Raw genomic sequence first — 26,799 nt, 5'->3', positions numbered from 1 at the left:
ATCAAAATGTATATGTGTCAATCCCAGTCTCCCAATTCCTCCCACCCCAACCCTTTCCTCCTTGGTATCCATACATTTGTTCTCTACATCTGTGTCTCTATTCCTGCTTTGCAAATAAGATCATCTATACCGTTTTTCTAGATTTCACATATATACATTATTATACATTATTTGCTTTTCTCCTTCTGACTTACTTCACTCTGTATGACACTCTCTAGGTCCATCCACATCCCTACAAATGACCCAATTTCGTTCCTTTTTATGGCTGAGTAATAGTCCATTGTATATGTGTACAACATCTTCTTAATCCATTCCTCTGTTGATGGACATCTAGGTTGCTTCCATGTCCTGGCTATTGTAAATAGTGCTGCTATGAACATAGGGGTGCATGTGTTTTCTTGAATTATGGTTTTCTCTGGGTATATGCCCAGTAGTGGGATTGCTGGGTCGTATGGTAGTTCTATTTTTAGTTTATTAAGGAACCTCCATACTGTTCTCCATAGTGGCTGTATCAATTTACATTTCCACCAACAGTGTATGGGGGTTCCCTTTTCTCCACACCCTCTCCAGCATTTATTTATTTTTTAATTTTTGTTTATTTTAAAAATTTTTTAACATCTTTATTGGAGTATAATTACTTTACAATGGTGTGTTAGTTTCTGCTTTATATCCAGCATTTATTATTTGTAGATTTTTTGATGATTGCCATTCTGACTGGTGTGAGGTGATACCTCATTGTAGTTTTGATTCGCATTTCTCTAATAATTAGTGATGTTGAGCATTTTTTCATGTGCCTCTTGGCCATCTGTATGTCTTCTTTGGAGAAATGTCTATTTAGGTCTTCTGCCCATTTTTTGATTGGGTTGTTTATTTTTTTGATATTGAGCTGCTTGTATATTTTGGAGATTAATCCTTTGTCAGTTGCCTCGTTTGCAAATATTTTCTCCTATTCTGAGGGTTGTCTTTTTGTCTTATTTATGGTTTCCTTTGCTGTGCAAAAGCTTTTACATTTAATTAAGTCCCTTTTGTCTATTTTTGTTTTAATTTTCATTACTCTAGGAGGTGGGTCATAAAAGATGTTGCTGTGATTATATGAAATAAATCTACTTCTTACCTATCACTTTTTGTCTCTCACTGAATTCTTTCTGAGGCAAGACATAAAGAACCTGAGCTTCAGTAAGTCCTGAGACGAGTTGTGTGGTTTCAGTTGGAAGATTGTGAGTTCGAGTCCCTTATGAGGTGCAGTTTCAGGTTCAGTCACATACCCCATTCTGATGGTCCCAACAATACATTCTCTCTCATGTGTCCCCGGAACCAGGTCCCACTGTGGGAACAGTGGGCAGGGTGTACATTTCAAGGACATGGGAGGGGGTGAGGAGCCTCTGATCACCCAGATGCAGCTCAGGGGTCAACCAGAGGTCGTGTCCTCTCAATTACCTCCTCCAACAGTCCCAATTGCTGATTACAGGTTAATTTCCAACTTTTAGAACTGAGCATTGGAGAAAGTCTATTACCTATTTAAAAATAAAGTTTTGGAATCCCTCTGACAAATTAGTGCAGTCCTAGTTTGTGTATTCAAAATTGATATAGTCAATAAATGTATTAGTGTGTAGTGGAGAAAGTAACGTATTACCCAGATCCCCTTAAATAAAGGACCTGTTACCGCAGCTGTGGAACTACTGCCAGAAGAAGGCCTCCAGCTGTTCTCTCCTTCAGGGATTGTCTCAGCTTCAGGGAGCTGCCTTGTCTCAAGTTCAAGTCCCTTGCAAGGCAGCTCATACTCAATAATTAATGTTAGTATATAAAGGACTGGACAACTCAAACCAACTCAGGACAACTCTGAAGGGTCATCCTAGCTCCAGAGCTCCCTGGAGGGCCCAAGACTGTTACTGGCCCGTTTATAGCTTGACTTCTACCTCTACCCATCACTGCCCCCTATATCTCCCACCCACGGGTGTTGGTCCTTAGTATCTTGCCTGCTAAACTCTCAAGAAATGTCATTGTCTGTATAAAAAGAAAACCCCTAGGATCTAGTGCAATGCAGTGTTTACAGAAATAGTATTACTATTCATTTAGAATGTTTACCTTGCCTAACTCCTAAATGAATTTGAGGCAACTAACAATAATCATAGTATCTAACCAGTAGACACAACCACAAAAACACAAGCTTTATGTAGGACAGGAAAGATAGTTTAAGTCAGTGAAGTTCAATATTTCAAAGCAAAATTTTAATTGATTGATACCAATCAATTGCAAATAAACAACACCTCTATAATTTCTGGATTTTGCATCTGTGCAAGCACACATACAAGAAAGTAAAAAATAGAAAATATTTATGCAAATAATGGTGGGAGTGGGAGTGGGGGTGTTAGGTGGGTAGTTAGGGCTATGTGTGTGACTTAGAAAATAAAGAGATGGATTTAGAGACTCCTATTCCTTTAAACAGAAAAACAGGGTATGATATACCAGGACATATTTCTCCTTTATACATAGGAATATTGAGGGAGAAAAATAATCATCCATTTATCATATGGTTCCTGTTTTGATATGACAGCTACTACACAGAGGGTACTGAGCAAATGGGAAACAAGCAAGAGGGAAATGTTAAATACTGTACCATTAACTAGAAAACTGTTGAGAGTTATTGAGTGTAACAGGGTACCCACAGATACAAACCTTTATTTTTAATCTGCTATCCAGTTGTGGGATCAGATACCATATCACTAGCTCCTGAGGGTATTATTGGGGCAGTTAAGGACAGAAAAGGGTGTGACTTCTTCATTTCCGAGGTTGAAAACAGAAGACTGGTTTTGTGAATCTCTCTCATTGTAGCCTGGATAGTAAATATTCTTAAAAATGTTGGAGCCTTCAGGGGTTGGGAAGGGAGTGGGCAACCGAGGGATTTAAGATGAACCACAAGGTATCTTTACAAGCTTCAATCCAAACATCACTCATCAGAAAGCACTGTCATCTCTTGGTACATAAATACGCTATTCTTATCATGTTCTGTCAGTCTTCTTAATTGGGCAAGCCCAGCCTTACCATTACATGTACAATAAATTGACACTTTGATGCCCAGTCTGAGCTTTTGTCTCATATCAGGAAAGGCGGGGGACAGTCAAGTCAGGCTGTTTCAGACTTGAGTAGAGGCTCAACTAGCAACTAGTTTGCTACCCAACTAGCAAAGTAAGCATGGACAAGTCCAGCTTCCCCTAAGCCTCAAATTCTAAGTCAGAAAGTAGCCAGTTTGTGCTGGGCACTCAGACCCCAGCCCTACTGAGATTCCTTCCGGGTGGGCACAACATCCCGAGGGCATCTTCACTTGTTAGGTGCCAAACCGTCTGTAGGTAGGAGGGGCCTCTGTGGGTGCCAGCGAACGTTTCTGGGGTGGCTGACTGAAGGAGGGCCACTCAGAGGTCACAGAGAGAGGGATTCTCTCGATCCTTGCTGCTCGGTGTGGTCGGAGGACCAGCGGCATCAGCGTCGCCTGGGAGCTTGTTTGGCCAGTAGACTCTCAGATCTCAGGCCAGACCACCTGAATCCGAATACGCATTTTAATTCCTAGGCACCTTGAAGTTTGAGAAGCACGGGTCCAGGTGATAGCAATGAGGCTAGCGGAAGGATCTGCCTCTCAGCCCCGCCCCCTCCTCCCTTCGCTCTCCCCTTAAGCATAGCTCAGACCCGCTTTGGTCCTGCACAAAATTTCTGCAAACCCCGAGTGTGTGGGGAGGAGGCGTGCAGGAGCTGCCTGGCCGAGGAGGGCAGAGGCAAAGTGTGAGCGGATGGGCGAAAGGCGGCTTTCTCCAGCTCGGAGCTCCGCGACGTGGAGACACTCCCCCGACCCTCCCCCCGACCCCTCTCCACCCCCACACCCCGCAGCTGCTACCGCCTGCCTCCAGCCGGCTGCCACGAAAACCCGGAACAGCTGCGTGCGCTCCTGGAAAGTCCTCCTAGGGGTAAGCCGGGCAGCTGGGCATGCTCAGTAGCTGGGGGAGGCTTGCGTGGAGAGTAGAAAGCTTTGGCTTAGCCTCCCACCCCCTCCCGCTGGTCCCCGCCCCCCTTGCCCCTACCCTGCCCGTAGTAGTTGCCCGGCGTGCGCCCGGGGAGACCCGGAACATGGCTCTCCGAGCATTGTAGCAACCGAGGAGGAGAAGGGGATGAGGCACCGCCGCTGCGCTGACAGCCAGCGACCAGGTAGGCAGGCGCGCCTGGCGGGGCTGCCTGGGTGGATACGGGCGCGGGGAGGGGCGCTTGCGGGGATGCGCACGGCTGGGACCCGGGCATCTTGGTTTGCCGGGAGAGGATGAGAAACGGACGTCTGTGACAGCGCGCAATTGTGCATCTCCTAGGAGATGCCAAAGGCTGGGGACCGGCTGGCTGGAGGAAAAGGATCCGGGGACGCCCCCCCGCCCCCCACACCCATGCGCTGCCATCCAGCCTGGGCTCTCTATGGGTCAAATAAAGGGTAGTTCTTTTCTGCTGGGCAGGAGGGCGTGGGGGAGAACCCCGGATTCCAGTCCTGGGAGTGCACTGGTCCCCCGGACAGCTGGCAAGCCCAGCACCAGTTCTTTGTGTATACAGCCGCTCACGCCCGGGGGGTGCCACGGTGCCTGCTTCCCCCGAGAAGTGTTGGACATATTGCCAGGGCAGGATTCCCGTTTGGTTTTTGTCTCTTGGCAGGTGTAGACTGGAGGATGCAATAGCTGAGCCTTTTCCTTTGTTACTTGCCTTGGTGTATGCGTGTGTGCGCGTGGTGGGTTGTAATGGAGAGAGAGAACTTCTGCTCGTGGGCACGGGTGTGGACAAAGCGTGCAAGAGAATCTCGGATCCAAACTCTTGTCAAAATTTCCTGCGATGTCGGCCTCCTGGAGGGTAAACTTGAAAAGTCCAGAGATCATCAGTGCCCAGTTTGAAGGAGAAGCATGTTCGCCTTTCTTAAACGCATGTGTGTGTATCTGGAGCTTTAAACCTGGGACGCGAGGCAATTCAGCATTAGGTATCAATTAAGGGAATTTGAAGCATTGGGGGTTTCTATGGTGGTCTTTTTTTTTATTTTTAAGGCCAAATTAATTTAAAAAAAAGAAAAGTTGGCACAAAGCCAGAGGAAAGTGTCATCGTTAATAGTTAATGACAGCTTTGGAAGGCAGAATACACTTTTGGGGAAATCAGGAAACCTGGCATTCCACAGGGTTCGACCAAGAAATAGGCATAGGGTCTTAGGTAACTCACAAAACCTGTCAGTGCATCCTTTTCCTTTCTGAGGTTAGGTAGATACTATGTTACCTGAGTGCAGAAGGACTAGACCACTCTTTAGAAGTCCCTCCTACACTAGAATTCTACGAAATTGACACTCCATAATAACAGCTCTGCACCTTACATTTGTATGTCTGTTTTATTCAGCCCTACAACTCACTGAGTTAGGGAGGGAAGGTAAATTTAGAATATGCTTTTATTTTTTGCTTTATAATTTAAAGGATGGACATCTGCGACATCTCAAGTTTAGAGACACTTCCCTCCATACTTACAGTATTTATTTTTATGGGCTCCTTAGGTGGCAAGAATGAGTTAGAGTACCATCAAAATGAAATGGGAGATGCTAGAAGAAAATGCACTTAATTAAATTAAAGCCATAAATGTCCAGTCTGATGATAATACCTTGACTTGGAATACATATGTGCAAAGCAGAAGCACTGCTAATGGAAGCAGTAGAAGTTGATGGCATATTCATTGATATAATTGCTCTTAGAATGACGGTTTCTGTGCTCCTCTGTGAATGGGTAGAGATTGATTGTACTAGGTCCCTGAAATTGTTGTTTTGTTAACAAATATGAGTTTTAATTGCAGGCACTGAAAACAGTTTGACTGTGCCTCCCCCCACTCCTTCACTTTGCTATTTTGCTAAAATGTTGCAGGTGTAAGAGGCAGGTGTTCTAGGCTGTCTAGTCACCTTGGTGATGAGACAGCTGAGTTTGATCTCTGACGCTTTCATATTTAGCTTTGTGATCTTCGGCAAGCTATTTAACTTTCCCAAGCCTCAGTTTCCTCATCTGTAAAACAAGTCTAGAACTAGTAAGACTTAACCTTAAGACTTAAATGGGTAGGTGTGTGGATTACTCATAATCTAAACCACAACCAATGCAGGTGATTGTTATAAGAGGAAGGGAAATGGAGGTTTGTTTAGCCCGTACTCTGTGCCCTGTGTTAAGCTAGACAAGTTCAAACATGTGATCTCATTTAATCTTCCTAACTGTATTCGTTTCCTGGGGCTGCCATAACGAATTACCAAAAACTAGAGGGTTTAAAACGGCAGAAATTTATTCTCTCACGGTTCTGGAGACTACAAGTCCATAGGCAAGGTTTAGGCAAGGCCATACTCTCTCGGAAGCCTCAAGAGGAGGATCCTCTCTGGCTTCCCCCAGCTTCTGGCAGACGCAGGTATTCCTTGATTTGTGGCAGCATAACTCTAATTTCTGCCTCCATCTTCACATGGTGGAGTTCCCCCTTCTGTAAATAAGGACACCATTCGTATTGGATTCATATTGGATCTAGGACCCCCCTAATTTGGTGTGACCTCATCTTAACTTGATTACATCTGCAAAGACCCTATTTCCTAATCAGGTCACATTTTTAGGTTCCGGTTAGGTATGAATTTTGGGGGGGACACTATTCAGCCTGGTACACCCTATGATCTATATTTAATGACAGTATTAGTATTATGTCAGCCTACCAGCAGGATGTAAACGTAAAATAGTATGGGTTCAGAAAAGACTTTAAAGCTTATTTAATTCAGCTAACATGTTTGAGGTTTTATATACCCAAACATGGTAGGGAAGAACAGCATTCAAAGGTATCTCATTTATACAAATGTCACTTGTCTGGAAACCAAGTCAGTCCAGGGTTTCAATCTTGTACAGGTAACATACCTGACATACCCTGTCCCAAATGGATTTGTTAATGTTTGCCTTCCTCCCTTTTTGCTACCCCACCAACACAATGCAAACAAAGAACAGAAAACCATATTAAACAACAAAAATAACAGCAGTAACAAAAATACCGCAATCTTAACACCTTTCTAATCTTTCTTATCCTGGTAAATGGCACCACTGTCCATGGAGTTGCCAGAAACTCAAGAATCATCTCTGATACCTCTATTCCCTTTGTCCTCCATATCAAAAACTATCATAAATTCTTGCAAATTCTGTCTTCTACATATATCTCTAAAATCTTGATAGATTATTCTTTCCATCCCTACTGCCACCACCATCAAACTTCAAGTTGTCATCATCTCTCACTTGGTCCACTAGTATAACTTTCTAACAAGACTCCTGGTTCTCTGCTTGGCCCCTCCAATCCTTTATCCAGAACAGATAGAGTCATGTCAGTCCCCTGCATAAGATGCATTCATGTACCTGGGACAGTTTCCAGAGACTCTTGGAGCCTTGGGGACTTTGCTGGCCTCATCTTGGGCATCTCTTCTTCTTCTTCTATGACTCCTGTCATACTGATCTGTTTCTTGAACATCCCAAGCACTTTCCCCTATACTTTGCCAGTCCAAGCTGTACTCCCCCTTTGGGCCTCCTTGATCTCCTTTCCTCACCAACCCAAATCTATCATCACCTTTCTACTTTTCTTCCATAGCACTTACCTCAATTTGCAGTTTCCTATTTATTTGTTTGGCTATTCATTTAATGTCTGTAAGCTCTGATGGCCTTTTGTGTCTTTCATGTAGAAGATGCTTAATAAATGGTGAATGAGTAAAGGAATGAATACTCTTCCTCACAGCATTTTTCTGTGCCAATTTAAAGATATAATTTTTTAGAAACTTTTTTCTTTACTACTTATATAAAAAGGGCAATTTAGAATCTCATTCTGACTTTTTCTTGGCTTTAAAAAATGCATCTTTGAAGAATTGATTTTAAGTGGGAAGTTAAGAATTGAGTCAAAATATTTTCTGGCAACTGAGGCTTTTGTGAAAATGTCAGTCAACAAAATTTCCCAAATATTTGTTAGACATTTACATTTTCCATGCTAGGCCCTAGGAAGACAGTGGTGAACCAGACTTTTAGCCTTCTAGAGATTAACGGTAACAATAAATAATCCTGATGTGTAATAATAATAATTAATAATATATTGAGCTTTTGTTATATGCCAGGTTCTCTTTCATCCCTATTCCTACTCATTACTACAGATGGCTCTCCAGTCTTTCCCAATAATACAGAACCCAAATTAGATGCACAACAAATATTTGATGAATTAATAATTAAATACTATTATCCTGATCTTTCAAAATAGGAAACCTGTGCTTCTCTGGGGAAAAAAGAATCTGCTCATGTATAGAAGTGCACGCAGTTGCTTTCTGAACATATCTAGGTGGACTCTGCTCTACTTTAAAAATTATCTTGCCTATTGTCTCTGGGGTTAAAAATAGGAGCCAAATTGCTCTTTATGTGAAAACAGGTTCCTGGTGTGTTTCTTTGTCTTCCACAGTTGTCAGAATTCTTAATCACCAGCTGAATTGTTTTATCTGTCCTGTTTAATCCAAGTGAGAATTGACTTAATCTCTCTCTTTTAGAGCCCTTTCTGGTAGTTTTGAATAGCAAGACTGAGTACCTGAGGGAAATGAAGGTGGTTCAACACGGGAACACAGGTTATATTTTGGATTTCTAGGGTGGCCTCAATTTCATGTCATTTTAGTAGTTGCATGATAGGTGATTTGTAAAAATAAATAAAAGTATCATTTAATGCATATGCTTATGTATTACTTTTTACCTAAGCAAGGAGGAAATCAGACACTGTATCTTGATCTTGTTTAAAAGCAATGGATATACAGTTGAGTCAACTAAAACCTAAAGAAACTAATAAGAGAGGTCAGTAAGGTGGTTGGTTATAAAATACATGTTCAGAAATCAAGGATTACCTCAAATGCCAGTATTTACCAACTAAAAATACAGTAGAAAATGACTCTGTTCATGAATCCACAAAAATATATATTATCTAAGAAGAATAGGAAATGTACATAAAATACCAATACTTGGAAAAAAATATCTAAGGACTCATGTAGTAAAGCTATAAAATTTTACCCAGACACATAAAATAAGAAACAAACAAATGAAAACATGCCTTATTCTTGGATAGAAAGATAGATATTATGATATGGTTATTTTTCCACCATCAGTTGTATAGTTTTATTGCATTGGGATTTGGGAAAATTTGTGAAAATGATTCTAACATTCATCTGGAAGAATAATTGTATGACATTAGTCAAGAAAATTTTGCAAAAGAATATATATGGAGGTTGGGGTGAGTTGCCCTTCCAGAAAGAAAAATAAATCTGATCCTTGAACTACAATCATTATAGCAGAGTAGTACTGGTGTAAAAATCAATAGATAGCTCAATGGAATAGAATAGTCTAGAAATAGACTCAGGTAGTTTTTGGAAACAGAACTTGATGGAGAAAGCATTTTGAAACAGGAATATTTGACCAAAGAGTCAAGGAAGTTGGCTAAGTATATAGAAAACATTCAACTAAGAACCTCTGTTTACATGACTCACTAGACTAACTTTCCAAATTGGAAAGTTTATCTGCCAGGTGAGAAAGCCAGAAAAAATATTTAATAATTTTAGGGCAGTGACTTTTTAATATAAAATTAATGGAACGACTCATAAAGCAAAAGATAAATTTGAATATATTTTAAACTTTTGCATGCAAAAAAATACAGTTTAAAGCAAAAAATAATCATGGAGAAAAATATTTTCTGTCTCTGAGCATGACAGAACAGTTAATATAATAATCACACCGAAGAACTCTTAGATATCAGTAAGTAGAAAATAACACCCCAATAGAATTGCCCAAATATCTGAATAATTAAAAAGGAAGAAATACAAAGGCTAATATACATATTTAATAAATATTCTTACAATTAATCACAGAAATGGAAATTAAAACAAAAATGAGATGCCATGTTTCATGGATTAAACCAGCAAAATGTATATATGTATATATAAATAAAAATAAATAAAATACTCAGTACTGGCAAGGATACAGTGAGAAGGACATTCACATTACTACTGGTGGAAGAATTACATGATACAACCTTTTTGGAGAACAATTTAAAAATATATGTCAAAAGCTTTTAAAAGTTCAGATTACTTGACACACTGGTTCTCTGGCTTCTTTTAGTTTTTGCTAAGGAAGTAGATGCAGACAAAAACTTACATGGAGGATTGTTTGTTATATTATTCTAAAATAATAAAAAATTTGAAAACAATCTATATAAAAATTGGGGGTGGGGACTTCCCTAGTGGCGCAGTGGTTAAGAATCCGCGTGCCAATGCAGGCGACACGGATTCGAGCCCTGGTCCAGGAAGATTCCCACATGCCGCGGAGCAACTAAGCCCGTGCGCCACAACTACTGAGCCTGTGCTCTAGAGCCTGTGAGCCACAACTCCTGAGCCCACGTGCCACAACTACTGAAGCCCGTGCACCTAGAGCCTATGTTCCACAACAAGAGAAGCCACCACAATGAGAAGCCCACGCACAATAACGAAGAGTAGCCCCCGCTCGCTACAACTAGAGAAAGCCCGTGCGCAGCAACAGACCCAAAGCAGCCAAAAATAAATAAATAAATAAAATTTATTTAAAAAAAAAATTGGGGGTGGGTTAAAGGTATTTTAAAGTCCCCCAAGTGATAGACTATGGCACATATTAAAAGTGATCATTTCAAAGATTATGTAATAACAAGGAACAACCTTCACAACAATTTTAACTGGAATTAACCAAATGCACTACTGCATTACAATGATATGTGTTTCAGAAATATCACAGATAGGCATATAAAAACTGGAAAAAAAACAAAGTTAGGCATTGTCTGGGCAGTAGAAATATGGATGGCTTATATTTTTTATACCTTTCTGAATTTTTCAAAATTTAGTCAATGATAACATATTGTGAGTTAGAAAAAAACACTCACTTTTACAAATATGGCAACAATACACATTTAGGTTATAAGGATTCATTTATGTGACATTTATTGATTATGTCTTAGGGGCTCTGCTAAGTGTGTCAGCAATGACTCTTAGTTTGCATGCAAGTGAAAGAAACTCTGTAAATGGAGCAAAAAGAATTTACTAGAAGGCTATCAGATAGCTAAAAGAATTGCCAGGAATGGGAGTGTCCCCACAAACCACCACCACCAGCAAAAAACAGGCTTGGAAGCAAACCAGAGCCTAGCCAGCTCTAGAGTCTAGATATCATGGACTAGAGAAACAGGCTCCAAACAAGAACATTTTGCCCAGGCTAGGCCCCAGTCCACCGGTTTTTGTACTTGGAGCTTCTCCCCATCCCATCCCCCAGTTCACTTGGCACCAGGGAGGGGAAGGCACCTTGACTCGCAGTCCCATGACCCTTTTTCCAATGAGAGAACCAAAAAAGACGGTATGGGTGCTAAACAACCAAACCCAAGCCAGACCAAACAAAAAGAATAAAAGTGTTCATTAGCCCAGGACTTGGGGACCAACAGGGTTGAATAGCAGGCATCCCCACCTCCCCCTTCAGAGGGAACATCTGCTGAGATGTAGAATCACAAGGAACTCAAGGTTTGTGGTACAGTGTGCACGATGGTGCCCCACACAGGAGATGCTATTTTCTCCTGGAGTTAGCAGGACATGTCCTGAAGAAGCTGGCTTTTCAGACTTGATCTTCACGTATGGGCAGGATTTTTGAAGGGAAGACACCATTCTCAGGTGAGACCAGAGCCAGTGAAAGGATGACCTGAAAGAAACAGTTTAGGGGAAGCAAGAGATATAGTTTGGAAATGGATGGGACCACAGCACAAGTCCAGGCTTCTTTTTATTCTGAATTATCCTACACTGAGCAAGTCCTATAGTCGTGTTTGAGTTTAGTCCACTGTGAATACTGGGCTCTGGGCTCAAGTAACTTTTGATTTGTAATACTAAAAAATCACCCATAGATCAGTCTCATCATAAATAGGAAATGTCTGTGGTTGTTCAGGTTATTCTCAGGTTCACATTGCTTTTATAACTGTTTATAAACTTTTCCCTTAGGAAAGAAGACTTGCAAATGGAAAGCAAAAAGAAAAAGGTAATTATTCTTTAATTGCACTAAAAACAGGACAGAGGAAATCTTAAATTAACCAAGAGGGGCCCCTGGATACTGCCTCGTAAAGAGCTCACCTGCTGTGTTCTTCAGCCTCTGGGTACCTTTCCAGCCAAGCCCTCCTGCACCACTCAGAGCCCATGTGCTACCTTGGCCCCCACTGTGCCCTGCTTTGCATACCTGGGACATTGGACTTGCCCTCTCATGAGGCTCCGGGGCCCAAGGTGGGTCAAGGAAAGACTGTTTATTAGTGGGAGGTGTGGATGGAGCTCATAGTCCACACCCAGGACCTCAAGTCCAGGGCAGAAAGAGCAAGGTGGCAGGGTGGGAGACTGGATCCACTTACTTAGCCACGTTCTGGGATTCCAGTCTTCTAAGTTTTTTTTTGTTTTTTTTTTGTTTTTTCTTTTTATACAGCAGGTTCTTATTAGTTATCTATTTTATACATATTAGTGTATATATGTCAATCCCAATCTCCCAATTCATCACACTCCAGTCTTCTAAGTTTAAACCTGGCTTCTAGGTTGTTTTGGAGGCATATTTATCAGGCTAGGCGGATAGAACCTATTTAACAATTTTTAGCTTGATTTATCATATTTAAATATTTAGATATATAGTCATTAAGACTCCATTGGTGCTGTTGCCCTCTCAAATGTTAGGACTGGGCCTGCTCGGGTAACTGTTTTAAAAAGGTCACATTCAGTTATGCACTCAACGTACACAAACACGCACACAATTTGCTACTCATGCAGCAGCAATGTAGATTATAAGAAAAGTAGCTTGCACTCCTGTGATTATAGCTAACATGTTGAGCAAGATGTGTTAAGCCCGTATCCAAGTATTTTACCTGTGTATCTTTTATTTTAAGATTTTTTTTTTTTGATGTGGGCCATTTTTAAAGTCTTTATTGAATTTGTTACAATATTGCTTCTGTTTTTTTAAATGTTTTTGTTTTTTTGGGGTTTTTTTGGCCATGAGGCACATGGGATCTTAGCTCCCTGACCAGAGATCACACCCGTACCCCCTGCATTGAAAGGCGAAGTCTTAACCACTGCACCATCAGGGAAGTCCCTACCTGTGTATCTTAATTAATCATCATAAGAGCTCTATAAAGTAGGTTACTCAAGGCAAAATGTCATGCAGAGGAGTCAAACCCTGACTCATCTGAATCCAGTGTCCTTATAGACTGTTGCATATGGCAACTCAGTAGATAAGAAGTTTTGTTTGGAGTCCTTGAACCTTCAATTATTTAAGAATCGCTGGATTAATCAACCCTCTTTGACTCTCAAATCCTCTGATTTTGCATTTCGGTTCATGTAAATTTCCTCAGGAAAAGAAAAGGGAAAAGCATTCACTGCCTTGATGTGTTCAGTATTATGATTAACCGTATGATCAAAACCAGAAATCAATCTTTGGTTGCATGTATAAAAAACAAATTTAATTTACATTTTAAAATAGATGTCAGTTATGGGATTCCCTCTAACAGTTTTCAAGGAAATTGCCATTTGTGTCATTGGTGTTGAAGGTAAATTGGCAATGAAGAGTCCCTTTGTCTTTCCTATAAAGCACAGTTCATATCCCTAAGCCTCCATTACATCACTGTCCCACTGAATCAAGATGACTTTATCCCAACATTATTGCTTCCATCACTCTTTTAATAAATTACAGACGGAGGGAGGATGGGGGAGAGCTCCGTCACTCACACCTTCAATCGCAAATAGATCTGTGATAGAGTCAGCAGTTGTTAGCTGCACTTCTCAATTCAAATTCACATTCAAGCTTGACATGCTATTTAAGAAACTCTTTAGCTATTTTCTAGATGGAACATGATACCTTTGCTTTTAAGGATAGTCATTTGTGTCATGCAAATGTACTTCCCAGCTAATTGTTCTTTACTGTCAACTGAATTGCCCCCTTACCAAATTTAGCCCCACTGCCGTTTACTGACCCAGGAAGAGAGCTTCTTGGAAGGAAAGAGTAGAAAACTTATACTTCATTTGTTTCAAAGAAAGCTTCTTCCTCCAGAGTAGGAGCAGTTGCTACGTGGGTATAATTTAACCTCTAAAAATGTAAACACTGATGGAGGAGGGGAGTTAAAGGGAAGAAAATCTTACAGAAGCTGAATGTAAGGCTTTCTTCCTGTGTGGTTTTTAGGACAATGTTCCTTCTTCTCTAGATTTTAGAGATATGGAAACAAAAAGATTTTTCCAGTAATATTTGAAGAACGATTATTTATAACTTGAGTTAAAGTAGTTTGTTTTGCCCTTTATGAGAGTTTTGAAGATACGAGCTACCTCCAAATTGTGTCCTGTCTTACTGCTCCAAGCTGGCTCTATTCTCCCTTCTCCTCACACCCAAGGAGTCCCTAAATCTCATCAACTTAACTTTCTTGAACATGCCCTTCTCTGGCCCCACTGTCACTCCCCATGGCATCTCTCAGTTAGACATGGTATCAGCTTCCGATCTGGTCTTTGTCTTCATTCCCACCCCAAAATGAACATCTTATCATCTGATGATCAGCTTCTCATTGAAAATTTCCTACCAGCTATCCCCCTCCCCTTCCAAATTCTTCCACATGGTTCTGGGAAACCTCTCAAAGCACTCATTAGAATGTTTTTGCAGATGTTTTCTAACTTTATTTCCTTCTTGTACTAGACTGAGAACTCCAAAGAAGATACCTTGTTTCTTCGACTTTGTGTCCCTAGCACCTAGCTTTATGCATACATACATAGGTCAGGTCTTTTTGAGTTTGTGGATGAATGGATGTTACCTAGGCTAAAAAATGAATCCAAATGCAAAAGAGTAATTCCATGATTTAAAATTCTGGCATGGAACCTAGCAATGATCTGATCTTAATACATTTCCTTAAAAAAAAAAAAAAAGAAAAAGTTGTATGCTAGTAATTGTTTTCTACTTTCTGTAACAGAAAGACACATGGAAGGAAAGATTAATGCTCTCTGTTTCTGGTTAGAGACAAATTCTAATTTTGGATATGGATATAAAGTAGACATTCTAAATAAAGTAATGAAGCAAACCATAAGCTAGGAGCCAGCTTTCCAACAATAGCGTAAATAAACTGAGCTTCTTGAAAAACATTAAGAATAATTATTTGATTACTAGATGCAACTTACGCTACTGCTCCATTGTCTTTAACCTGGTATGGATATTCTTGGTTGGTGATGTGACCCCTGCTTGAACATCAATTGATTTTTATACTGAAAGCTGGGGTTTCATTCAGTTCTGCCCTAGTCTTTGGTACTTGTTTCCATAGTAACGGATGCGCTATGAAGTGAGAAAAACCGGGAAGGCTTGGGATGGAAATTAATCAAAGCCAGTGGTCCAAGCAAGGGGTTCCCCAATGTGGGATCCAGGGTCTCTTCAGGCTTCTGGTCAGATGTATTTGTGACGGGATTCCCAGAGATAGAAGACTGTAGGGTGATAACTGCAAGGATTTTAAAGGCAGCATATAGATAGTCTCTATGATTGCAGTTTGTGTTTACTTTTGCTTGGGTTCCTGCCGCAGTACCTACGTTGGCATATTAGCAGTCTACACTGGTTGAAAGAAACACTTACTGCCAAGAGCCTACTAACAACTAGGAATCAGGGAACAACAACTGGAGACTTTTACTATCTGTGAAATATAGTTGAGCTGTCCTTCAAAAACTGGAAGGTATAGGAGAACACTGTGAATTCTATTAGGTACTAAACATTTGACAATGCCAATTTAGAGCAGAGTTTCTAGTCTTGTGGCCTAGACGTGTTATGTTAGGCACACATAGTGTGAAATTGCTCTGAAAAATCCAGATTTCTGGCTTCTCTTAAAAAAAATCATACACAAATACAAAATTTGGCAACACTGACCATGTTTGGAGTCTTCACTTTGCCACAGTCCCTGCCACTCCCTACTGTGTATTATCAGGCCATTTTACTTGTTTATGTTACCCTTTTGGTCCTTGAAGCCTTTTGAATTTGTAATCTTTGGATTAGAGTAGAGGATTGCTCTATGTTTTGGGATCATTTTATCCTTATATATTGTTCCTTCTTCATCCCATTTCCTGAAAATATGAGCCAATTTTTCAACTATAAGGTGAATGACATTTTAGAAAGATGCATTTGGGAATTACCTGGTGGTCCAGTGGTTAGGACTCTGCATTCTCAATGCCTAGAGCCCAGGTTCTATCCCTGGTTGGGCAACTAAGATCCCACAAGCTGCGGTGCAGCCAAAAAAAAAAAAAAATCTATCTATATAGAAACACGCATTTAAAAAATTTCATCCTAGAAAATAAGTCTAGAGTTAAGCCTCCTGTGCTGGTATGAAATTTATTCAAGAGGATAGAATTTGGGGGTATTTGGTGGGAATATTTGCATAGATAAATAGGCTTCAACAACTAACTTTTTCAATGTTTTTTCAACACTGGATAACTGTAAAAAAAAAAAAAAAAATTCCTGTTTCGTTTGAATTAAACCAAAATGGAAAAAGAAATAATATGGTCTTGAGCTTGTGCTGGAGGTAGGGATTATCAAAACTCAAAGGGATGCTCTCATATTTCATAGGATATTATCATCTGGAGAGTCTAAAACATTCAGAATGCAAATATACCCACAGAAGTAAAGTAGAACCTTATAAATGATATGCATTCTATAGAATGGCTGGAAAAATCTCAAAATCAATATTGGAATCACCTCGGGTGACTGAGAATAATGATATCCCTATACCTTACTAAAAAGTAATGAAAAACAAATGAGATAGAAAATTCCAGAGTTGTTCCTAGAGTTCTTATTTGCTTGAGCTAGAAGAGTGAGAGAAGACTTTAGAAAGTGGTCCCCCCTCCATTTTTTTTTTCCCAGACCTCAATTTTATTTTAAGCACAGAGCACAGACATTGCCTCTCATTGAGGGCAGTTTTCTACATAGACCAGGGTATGCAATGACTGTAGATGTCACTATAAAACAGAAAACCTTAGGCCTAAGTTAATCACTTAACTGGTAGGATTAAAATGAAAAAGAATTTGATCTCTGTATTAGGATGGTGTCTGCTTGCGTCTACTTTGTCTTTTGTCAGGCTAGATAAAAAGTAGGAAACAGATATTACAGTGACCATCCCCAGCTAGTTATTCATCCATTCAACAGGCATTCATTGTGCACTAGTGTGTTTATTTGGGGTAGCCCTTAAGCACATGGGGGCACATCAGTGAACAGAGATGAAAGTTCCTCCTGCACAGGGAGAGATGGGCAGTAAATAATAAACATCATAAGTATATGCATAGAATGTCAGAAGGGGATCTGTGCTTTGAAAAAAGTAGCTGATAAGGGGGATCAGAAGTGCTGAGATGCTGGCAGGAAGGGGTGCAGTTTTAAATAGTGAGGGTCGGGATAGACCACATTGAGAAGGTGACATTTGAAGGAGGGGAGGGAAGTACGTGTGTAAACTACCCTGTGATTCATCTGGAAGAGCATCACTGGCAGAGGGAGCCCCAGGCAAAGGCTCCCAGGTGGGATGCCTGACTGGTTGAGAAAGTGCAGGGAGGCCAGTGTGGTTGGGACAGAGTGAATGAGGGCGGGAACAGAAGGAGATGAGGTCAGGGAGGGGAGGGGTCAGAGACAATAGGGACTTAGAGGCAGAAGTAGACACCTTGGGCTTTTCTCTGACCATGATGGGAACCACTGGCGAGATCTCGGCAGAGGTCAGGATCTGACATAGTTTATAGGAGTCACTTTGGCCTCTCTTGAGAGGGGTAAAGTGTGAAAGCGGAGAGATGCTGCAGTAAATTCAGGTGAGAAATGATTATGACTTGACCAGGCTTGTTGCAGTGAAAATGGTGAGGAGTGACCCAGTTCTTACATATCTTGAAGGCGGTGTTTCCTCAGAATTGGGTATGAGTTAGGAGGCAAAGAGAGGTGTCAAGGATGATGCCAAGGTTTTAGGCCTGAGCAACTCCAAGAATGGAATTGTCTTCAGTTAAGAAAGGGAAGACTGGGAGAAGTATGTTTCTGGGGGAGAAATCAGAAGTTTAATTTTGGACATTAGACATCCACTGGGATGGTGAGTTGAGTGTCTGTGTACTGGCAGTTGGAAGTCATAGGCATATGGACTAAAAGGGCTCACTGTATCCATACCTGTTGTCCCCTTAGACTGTTCCTGCAAAACTTCAGAAATCTTTCAGAAGTTGTGGTCAAAGACCCTATCCTTTGCTAGCCAAATGAAAGTGTATCGATTGGATGTAGACAAGGATAGCACATGTACGGTGGGTAAAAGGGCATTGAGCCAGAGTAAGTTGCACTCAACGTCATTTCCAAACGGATGAGATAATATAGCTATAGGTGCTGAATTGGAGTCTTAGATAATTAAGCATGCAGCTGATAAATGCATCTAATGTTGAAAAATAGGACAGAAGTAAGTCTACAATTGACCTTGTGATGAATCAGAAAGGATAAAATATTCCCCAGGAGTAAATCATTAACCCATGTAATACAATTGCATTCTTTTAGGGCACTGGTGAACCAGTTGGTAAGTCATCTCCTCCCAGGCATTAATGGAACTCTGTGTCCCAAATAATGTGGCTCACGCCACGATCATTTTTAAGGGAACAGATATCGTGAAAGTAGGGAAAGTTGGACAAAATATAAATAAAAGTTATATCTATTGGCATGGATAATAAACGTGATTTTGAGTCTAGGTCTTGCTTGAAACCCCAGACTAAAAATAGTTTTGCATGGAGAAAGAAGAGTGTGTAACAGGTATGATGAGGGCAGAGAGACAGTTCTTGGTCATCTTTATATGTGGGTGTACAATAAATGTTGGTGAATTTTAACTGGGTGTTGAAAGGTACTTGATCAACAGGAAGTGAGGAATGGACATTGGGAAGGCAGTTCGCAGGCTGTAGGGGGATTTCAAAAATAACCCAGATGGTTCCCTTGATGAGACTGTATTAGTTGAGGTGGTTTAGGATGGTTGGGAAAGTATTTTAAAATCAGCCTTCTGCTTCAAACAGTTGTGGGGCAACAAGGGGATCCAAAGTTGACAAGGTCTTATCAGTGATTGCCAGTAGAATATTCAGGCTTAGCAGGCCCCAGATCATTGTGCTCTTAAAATAATAGCTGTTAATCCTTGGATTTGAGATATGGTTTTTAAGAAACTCATCCTCATTGGTATATCAAGGAGCCTTCTAGATTTTTCTCATGCCAGACAACACCTTGGATGCTGGAGTTTTGTCACCTGGAGCAGAGAAACCTGTAGAGAATCCTTTCATAATTTCTGGTGTTCCTAAAGGAATGAAGAGAAGAAATTTGGGGAGAGCTGTCAGAGCCAGTAGAAGAGTGGTCCTGAATAGGCTTTGGATCATCAGTATTGAGCCCTTATTTACCATCTTTGGTGGCTCGAATCGTTGAAACTGAACTTGCTCTTCCTAGTCAGAACTTCAAGGTTCACCATCCAGTTCCTTTATATTCAGGACCTCCGTGTTGTAAAACTTCAGGGTGCGTCATTCCCATCTGGTCCATGTGAACGTGGACTCCTGGATTGCTGTAGTCCACAGCCTGCATGGCATTCTGCAGTGATTCTGCTTGTATTGTCATTGATTTGGTCCAGACTTTGTAGAATGGATCAGCATGCCTTGTAATCGTGTGTTTTCTGTTCTCTTTCTTCCTCTCCCTCTGGACTGTGAGAGGCTTGAGGGAAGAAGCTAGATTTTATGTGTTTATAATAAAGCATCTCACATGACACCATTCACATAGACTTGCTCAATAAATCTTTGCTAAATACAGTTGACCCTTGAGCAGCACAGGGGTTAGGGGTGCTGACCCTCCACACAGTCAAAACTCTATGTATAACTTGTAGTTAGCCCTTTTTCTTTTTTGGCTGCAGTGCGTGACTTATGGGATCTTAGTTCCCCAACCAGGGATTGAACCTGGGCCCTCGGCAGTGAGAGCATGGAGTCCTAACCACTGGACCGCCAGAGAATTCCCTAATCAGCCCTTTTTATATGAGTTGTTTGTATCCAAGGTTCTGCATCCCTGGATTCAACCAACTAATACTAGGACTGTAGTATTTGCTGTTGAAAAAAAACAGCCTGTAAGTAACTCATGTTGTTCAAGGGTCAGCTGTACATGAATGAATAATAATGCTGTGACTTGTTGAGACTTGACTACTTGTTGGGCTCTGTGTAAAATATTTTACCTGTTCATGTCCCTTAATTAAAACAGTGAGCCCCATGGGGGTGCACATTGCCTTCTTTTCTCCTTTGAGAACACTGAGATGGTGAGCAGGTGTATAAGGAGACAGTGAGTGAAGATAGTTCTATAAGGTATAGCTGAAATAGGATGTTGGATTGAGAGAGAGCATTTTATATAAAAATTGATCAACTGGAGCATGTTTAAATGTTGATAGGATGGATTCAGTTGTGAGTCGGAGATGGAGTATGCAGTTGAGAGACCTGATCATTGATAATATTTAAAGATGAACCCAGAGGACAGACACATGGAGAAATAGACAAAGATGTTTGTTCTCCTGGAAGAGGAGTAAAAGAGAGGATGGGATAGATTCTGGGAAACTTGGTGGTGGGAAGCTGAAAGTTCCTGTCTGAAGCTTTTTCTTTTTATCTTTGAAGGAGACAAAGTTATCTATTCAGTTTGAGGACGAAGGTTTTGGTGGTCAAGGCAAGGGTGACAGTAGTCTTCAGGAGAGTGTAGAGAGTATGAAATGGTCTCTGCAGAAATTCAGAGACTGAGTCAGTCGATCCAGAGACCCTAGCATCTCCATGTACTTCCGTCAATTCATATTAATGAAACTGTGGCTGCAAATTAAAACTCTAAGTGTGCATTTTCTTTGTATCTACCAGAAAAAAGAAGTTTGGCCCAATTTAATTAGAATCTAATGTAAGAGTGGCCTTCTGCACATAGGGGAGGTTTGAATTTTATCAAATGCATTTGAAGAAAATAAGCTTTCCTTCTCCTGATCTCTACCTCTTGATTCATCTTCATGAAAGTTGAAATTATCAGGAGGGATTCCGGGTGTATTCCCTGTAGGCTAAAGTTGTATTTGTAGCCAGATGCTATGGGAAGTAGAGAATGAATATCTTCAACAGGATTCTTTTGCTTGAAAAAGACTCAACTCAAAGATCCAAGTCAGAGGGTACCAAGGAAACTAGGAAGTTATTCATCTGTATAGCTGAAGAGTCCAGAAATACAGCTGGATCAGGAGCTCAAAAATATTATTATGGTGCCAGTTTTTCCCCATGTCTCAGCTCTGCATGTTTCTTTGTGGGCTGCATTCTCAGGCAGATTCTCCCATTTTGCTGGCAAGATAACCCCTCTCCTAACCCCCACCCGCACCCCTACCGCTCTAGGTTTAGTTCCTACTAATTTCAAAATCCAGAAAATGCTTACCAGCCCAAGAATTCCACATCTCAGGATTGAATTTCAGTAGTTCCGGTGTTGCTTTTGTAGGTCACATGACAGTGCCCATTCCTAGTCTAATTCATGTCGCCTGAGGCAATGTGTTTGTTTTTCATTGACCCCCTTGAGAGGGAATCCAAACCCATCCCTGAAGTCAGAAGTCAGGGGTAAAGTTTCTTTTTCCCAAACCACCTGGACAAAGAGTGGGGATAGAGAAGACCCATAAGAGTTATCAGGATGCTATTATCAGAAGCAGGAACAGTGGATGTGGTCATGAAAAATTTTTTTTCTTAGAGTGAATAAAAGTAAAATTGCCCAATGTAATTATATCCTCTCAAAGTTTTCTGGCCCAGTGAAATTTCTCTGGTCACATAGTTTTGGCAGCCCTGATTAATTGGACTGATTGTATTTGAAAATATCTGTTTTTCCTGGAAATAGCAGCTTCCAAAGATACTATACATACTTTTCCCTTATCCTCTTGTAATCTTTGCTTTTCATCTTGGTGTCCTAATTTTGCCATTGTACAGCTGCTTCTATTTTGGAACCTTGGTAAGAAATAGACTTGTGTGGATATACTGATTTAGTATGAAATTATAATAAAAAGTCATTTGCATATTCAGAACCTAACTTAATGGGAGGAAAATCAGTGACAATTGCAACCTAAATGTTTCTCAGAGAAATGAACTTATATGGGTTAGTGGGGGCATATTGACTGTCATAGGAAATAACTTGAAGTGTATACACCCAAGCCCTCAACTTCTCCTGATAGTTTCTTTCTTTGGCTTTCTCATACAGAGTGTATTTTCCTCTCTGTGATTTGCTATTGTGTTGCCCTGTATAGCTTCATGTTTAATTAGGTTCAACTTTTGAACAAGACCAATTGTGAAGCACCTTTGGTAACTACTGTTATTTTGGCTGTTACTATTTAGTTGAAATGATGTCCAGTCCCTTTTTTGTATTATTTCTACAGTCCTATCTGCCAACCTGGGTTCTATTTCAACATTGTACACCTACCATTTTGTTTGGTTTGGGATGTTCATGAATTCTTGAGAAAGTGACAGACTTGGAATTCTGTCTCATTCCAGCCCCTCTGAAACCATAATGCTTCCAGTCTTTTTCATGGAATTTTATCAGATATGTACTTTATGATAATTTCATCTGTCCATTCAGAGATTAAATATTAGTGGTCTTAGGGACATCAGGGTCTATGTGCATCTGTTCAGGTGTATTTGCTTTCCCTGACATGGTTTGCATTGTTTGTTCTTTTAGACCCTTAGTCTCCTGTAAAACTTGGCCCTGTGACCTGCTGGTCCCATGCTGATGGATTGACAGTTCAGATCCCCCTCTTTCTCTTCCTTTTACCTCCTGTTGGGTTGCCTTCTTGAAAATACATATATTCCACCACTTTCTCCTCCAATAAAGAGAAGACTTAAGTTCCCCTCTCTTTCCAGAAAAAAAATTTTCTGAGATAATTTTCTTCCAGACCAAAAGGCATAAAGAACAGTGAGTAGAAATATATTTGAAGGGAGTGTTCATTCTGGATTTATGTTTCTCTTTGCTTTTCTTTTCAAAAGAAACTCAGCCTCGTTTTAATTTTCACAACAGAAGCAGTTGAATATTTGTTTTAGAAATGCCAGCTGGGGACGTCCCTGGCAGTCCAGTGGTTAAACTCTGCGCTTCCACTGTAGGGTGCATGGGTTTGATCCCTGGTCGGGACGAAGATCCCACATGCTGCGGGCACGGCCAAAAACAAAAAGAAAGAAATGCCAACTGACTTTTATGTGACAAAGGTAGCTGATGACCCCAGCTGCTCTGTGACCCTGCAGGGAAGATTCTACTACTAGAGTCTGGTTGTGTCTGGCCTCACCTGGTTCGACCACTTTAACTCAGAATTAACAGCTTTGGAATCTGATATAAATCATAGGGACCAACCTGGTATATAACTCTGTACTAGCCACAACAGTTAACTAAGCAAACGCTCATATAACAAAGGCAATTTGTGTCGTGGGTAAGACTTTGGATTCTGAACTTGGCAGACACAGGTTCTAATCCCTGTCCAGACTATTAATAGCTGTGCAAATTTATCAGATTTATAAGTTACTCTGAGCATTGATTACCTGAGCATTAAAAAAAAGTAATAATACTATTAGGGATCTCATTAGGGTCGCTGTGGGTAACCAGTATCCCTGACCCTAAATGTGACTCTGGTTTACTTTCTACACATTTTTTTCACCATCTGAGATTACCTTGTTCATCTGTTTATTTTTAAAAATATTTTTTGTCTGTTTATTTTTATTTTCTGTCTCCATCAGGGCCTGGAAGAAGGGATCAGTAAATATGTGTTAAATGAAGGAATGAATGAATCAGTCATGCTTAGCACAGAACAGTGCACTTAGTAGGTACTTAATAAATGCAGACTTTCATTTGCTGATACCTGAGGCTCTTCTATGTGTAGACTTGAAAGTTTTCCATTTGGATATGACTTTTTTATTGTCCAGATTTACAGTCATGGAAACTTGGTTCAAAGTTGTAGTGGTTTTGAGCTTCCCTTTCTACCACAAGCTGTTATGTTGAATGCCCTTACTTGTATATTCTTAAGGTCATATTAAACCACAACTTTGTGTCAATAAAAGAAATGCCAGAGAAATCAAGAGATTTGTTCAGTCAGGAGCAGTTAGTAGCAGATACAAGATGAGGGTTCAGGTTGTCCTACCTGCTCTTCTCCCCATACTGCACATCTGTGGAGTGACAGTTATAGTAGAATAATAAAACCAATAATAGTAATGGTAATGGTGGCTAACCTTTATTTCACTCTTAATGTGGCAGATATTATGCTCACAGTAACCCCACGAGATGAGTGCTCTTGTAATCTCCATATTTCAGATGATGCAACTGAGGCTCTAGATAAGTTATTTACCCAAGGTCACACTGCCACTTCTGAACCCAGTGAGCTCTCTCTCCAGAGTCTGCCCTCCTAACCACAAAGCACCACTGACCCCAGAGTACCAATCTCCTGTAATTCAGAACTTCCATTAAATCAGACTGACCTTCACACTGCAATGACTCAACCAAGGTGTTCCACTGAAGTGTGACTTTGAGGTCCCTGAATGGTGCGCGTACTTTTTGCTTCATAAGAGCAGTCTTCACAGAGTATGTCTGGCATGAGAGGCTGTGTGTCTGGCATCACAGAGGGGAAACCCCAGGAAGCATCTTGCTGGTTTGGGTTGTTTGAGAGGCAGGCAGGAGCTGTCATCTGGCAGGTGAAATAGAAGCGTGTTGGATCTTATTTTCCCTGGAGTCGGTTGATGGGATTAAATTTAATTATCATTTTTTGCAACAACATGGATGGGCCTTGATATCATCATACTAAGTGAAGTAAGCCAGACAGAGGACAACAAATATCATATGATATCACTTATATGTGGAATCTAAAAAATGATACAAATGAACTTATTTACAAAACAGAAATAGACTCACAGACATAGAAAACAAACTTATGGTTACCAAAGGAGTGGGGAGGGATAATTAGGAGTTTGTGATTAACATATACACACTACTATACATAAAATAGATAACCAACAAGGACCTACTGTGTAGCACAGGGAACTCTACTCAATATCTTGTAATAACCTATAATAGAAAAGAATCTGAAAAATAATATATATATCTATATATACATATATATGTATACGTATAACTGAATCACTTTGCTGTATACCCGAAACTAACACAACATTGTAAATCAACTATACGTCAATAAAACTTAAAAGAAAATTTAATTACCAGTTTAGTAGGCAGAAGAAAGGAAACTTTTCAAATAGTAGAGACAAAAAGGATTGCTACAGTAGACCTTTCATGGTCATAAGGACTTATTTTTGAATCACTAGGGCCCCCAGGAAGGCCAGATAATTCAGGACGCAAAGAATTATAATAGAGGTGGGACCATTACCTGAACAAAATTATACTTGAACAATGGTTTGACATATGAAAATAACTCCTTTTCCTTGAAGGAGTTGGGGGCAGGGGGGTCTGGCTTAGAGGGTGGAGCAGTGAGTAAGGTCAAAACCTCATTGTGAGAATTTGGAGAGCTGCTCCGGGAGGGTGGGATGGCCCCGTAGCATCACCTGGACCCTAACGGTGCCTTTCTTCCCAAGAAACCCCAAACACTCCACAGATACATTCCAGTTTTCACTCCCTGTGTTCACAAGGAATGGTGGCATGTATTGATATTGTTTTCCATGGAGATGTTAAACCAGATTTATATGGAAAACAGTATAGATAGCTAAAGTATCACACGACTCCCAGGTGACCACCGTCATGTCGTTGCTGTTGCCTACAAGTGCTCACACATGGAGTTGGGAGATTGAGTCCAAAAGTGATTCAGAACAGGGAGATTCTGATTGGGAAGGCATTTTAGTAAGAACCTATATTTTTACTTTTTATATAAGCTGAAAGAGTGACATAGATAACAAGAAGTCCAAACGAATTCTTTGACAAGGTACACTAAAAATTCTAATTGATAAAATAATAGTGTTGTGATAGTTTAATTGGCAACACTTTTTGCTTTCTCAAAGATCTGCAAACTAATGGTGCACCTTGCAATTCCTGGTATCTTAAATTCTATGAAATAGGAATGAGATATTAACAACAAGCAATTTTTGAAGACATGCTAAGCACTATGTTAAATCCTTTATATGCATTAGATCATTTATTTTCTTATTCCCATTTCACTGATGATGAAACTATGGCTTAAACAGGTAAGAAAACTCACAAAAGTACAAATCATTTCATAACATTTCCTATGTAGAACTTTTCAGTGGCTTCGAGATGGATCTGAATAAAATAGAAACTGCCTACCTAGCCAGTGGTGCCCTTCTGTGACATGGCCCCTGTCTACTTCTCCTCGTCATCCCATACCTTCCTCTGCCTGGCTCCCCTGTCAGTGCTCACGTGGTTACACTTGCTCTTCTCTCTGCCTGGAATGTGCTCACCCAAGAACTTGACTTATCTGGCGCATTCTTATTGTTCAGGGCTCAGCGTCAGTGCTACCTGCTCAGAGAGGTGTTTCTGATGTCAAGCCTCAAATAGCCAGGCAATACCTATCACATCGTGTGGCTTTGTTTTAATTTTATTTAAAATGTTTTTTTTTGTTAAGAATGAAATAATGCCGTTTGCAGCAACATGGTTGGACCTAGAGATTATCGTACTAAGCTAAGTAAGTCAGAAAGGCAAATACCTTATGGTGTCACTTATATGTGGAATCTAAAGTACAACACAAGGTGAACATATC

At 40.5% G+C, this 26,799-nt stretch overlaps 1 protein-coding gene and 1 long non-coding RNA gene across 4 annotated transcripts in view; both read left to right on the top strand.

The window, feature by feature from the left end:
* LOC309644516 overlaps positions 1–26,799 on the top strand; it is a 578,167-nt gene that overhangs the window by 39,244 nt on the left and 512,124 nt on the right. The gene's annotated exons all lie outside the window — the stretch shown is intronic.
* The window catches only part of PAK5 (p21 (RAC1) activated kinase 5), a 319,504-nt gene continuing 292,711 nt past the window's right edge, over positions 7–26,799 (top strand). Inside the window, exons 1-2 of one of the 3 annotated variants that reach the window (XM_082428217.1) lie at positions 7–4,194; positions 12,065–12,101. The gene's annotated coding sequence lies outside the window, so the exon portion shown is untranslated. Of the gene's footprint in view, positions 4,195–7,450; positions 8,648–12,064; positions 12,102–26,799 lie in introns of those variants that run through there. The other 2 variants (XM_082428218.1, XM_082428216.1) reach the window with 2 other exon arrangements.

The sequence above is a fragment of the Balaenoptera physalus genome (genome assembly GCF_965194825.1).
Source record: "Balaenoptera physalus genome assembly, chromosome: 16".
NCBI classification, from domain to species: Eukaryota; Metazoa; Chordata; class Mammalia; order Artiodactyla; family Balaenopteridae; genus Balaenoptera; species Balaenoptera physalus.
Note: the sequence above shows the minus strand (reverse complement) of the source record. Positions and strands in the feature narration are given on the sequence as shown.